We start from the raw sequence: 2,379 nt of genomic DNA, 5'->3' as shown, positions 1-2,379 counted from the left end.
AAAATATTTCTTATTTTATGAATTTAGGTCAGGGTCTGCAGTGTGCATAGTGTCTCACTATGTAGATCGGACTCATAATGATTACCTTGTCTTTTGCCTCCCAAGCGCATGTATTAGAAGCTCATGCCAATGTACCCAGTCTCAATCACAGTCTCAGTGGGCCCCAGGAGCAGGGTTGGCACAGCACATTGGGGATTGAACTCTGATTGAGGCACTCTGTGGTAGCAGGCTTTTTAGTCCACTGTGCTATCTAGCCAGCCCTCAAAAATATTTCTATCAATCAACCCAAACCAAAATATTAATGAAACTTTTGGAATGGAGAGTAAGTGCTCTATTTTTCATACTTCCATTAGGAAACAGCTCAAACAAAACTGTTTTGTATTATGCTTTTTTATCATAGGACCTCTGAATTCATTGGAAATACACAAAATTTCATTCTCTCATTCAATGAAAATTTGTTATCACTTAAAAAAATATATCTAGTTTCCATTTATATCCTTCTATAATGGACCTATTGCCTCATGAGGTCAGTGAGTCCCCTGTGCAGATTTTTTTTCCATGTGGACTTCAAATTCTCTTTGCAGCCTCCTCTCCTTCATCCCTGCATCTGCCTAGTTATTTATTGTGAATAAAGGAATATTCCTATCCTCAATAATTTTTTTTAAATCAGAATAAATGCCAATACTATCAATTATTAGCTCAATCTAAATCATCCCAGAATTGTAGTCTTCCTTTTACCTCTATTTTATAATTTAACACCTCAGAAATTATGTATGAAACATAATTTCAGAAATAAGTAGTTTACCATATCATGAAAACACATTAACATATAATCTACAGTAGTTTTTCATGTATGTGTACATAGATATTTAATTTATCAGATTTTTTTATTTAAGTTTGTTTTTATTTTGTTTATTTGTTTGGGGTTTTTTTGGTACTGGGTCCTTGTGCTTGCGCAGCAGGCATTTGTGATGTTGAGCTATATCCTCAGGCCATCTTAATTAAAGTTTATAAAGTATAACAGTACATATTAGCAACCTCCTCCCATCAGTGGATAGCAATCTAAAATTTCATTTTAGGGGCTGGGGAGATAGCTCAGTTGAATAAGCCCTTGCTTAGAAAGTGCAAGGGCCTGAGTTCAATCCTTGGCTCCACAACAAATAAATAAATAAATAAATAAATACAATTTCATTTTAATGGCTGTAATATATATCTTTGTGAAGACTATAATTAATTTAGCTAATGTGTATTTAAATATGTATTTAATAGCTCAAATGAAAAACGCACAATACTAACTTTGTCACATTTGGACAGTTCTTTAAAAGAATAGTTTTCCAGACATGTGAGAGCTGTATCATGAAGCATGTATAACTCTTAAGGACCTGGGGTGTGATTATTAAGGTGCCTCTTAAAATATTGCAGCAGTCAGTGTTCAGCAGGACATGAGAGGAACTATTTCCCCAAAACCATACCAGCACTGGGTATTATCATTTCATCTTGTGAAAAAGTGCACAATCTGTCAACCTGTTGTCCTGGGGAACCTGTAATTTGCCAGTATTGCACAAGATCAGCAGTTAGTAACTAATATGGTATATTCAATAGGTCACAGATGCTGTGGAGTAAAGTTAATCCTATCTTCCTTGTTCCTTTTCCAATTTCCCTTAACTCTGTGATTATAAGAGGATTTTGGCAACATCACAAACTGATTTATCATGCATATATTGAGCTCCCAGCCCTCCTTGCTGGAATAACTTTCTCTTAGATCTTCTAATGTTGACTTTTCATCAAGAAACTCCACAATAAAGTTCAATAAAACAACTCAAAAAAGTGGAATTAAAGAATCCTTACCTCCTACCTAGTTAAAATAAGAGCCTAAATGGTAACTCAACACAAAATATTAGCTAGGACAAAACATTAAAAAAGAAACACCAGTTGGAAAATAATTAATTAGCTTTGCTTTTTTAGAGGACAAGGGACTATTGTAGCTTCAACTTTTATTTTAAGCCTATTTAATTTCCTTTCATGGGCAATTATCCTAAACTGGTTTTTGTGTTTTGTCATAAGAAATTAAACTCTCAGAGCTCAAGATTGCCTCTTTTGATAACAAAATTTAACTTTGTGCATACATTTTTCCCCGGATTTTTCAGGCTACAAAGCTTGTGTAAAGTGGTTGAGCTGTAGAATTTCCTGAGACCAGTTGCCCAGTGAAGGAAACTCTCTGGCAATGTGTGCCCATCGAGGAATTCATCAGCACAGATAAGGGGTTGAATATTTCATTCTTCAGCACACATTTAGTTTCAATATTTTATTGAACACTTTCTATATGACTAGGACTCAGGATACAAGAAGAGGATCATTCCCTGTCCAAAGTAAAACCAA

The sequence above is a fragment of the Octodon degus genome, unplaced genomic scaffold, assembly GCF_000260255.1.
Source record: "Octodon degus isolate 3935 unplaced genomic scaffold, OctDeg1.0 scaffold00062, whole genome shotgun sequence".
NCBI lineage: Eukaryota > Metazoa > Chordata > Mammalia > Rodentia > Octodontidae > Octodon > Octodon degus.
This window is presented reverse-complemented; position numbering follows the sequence as displayed.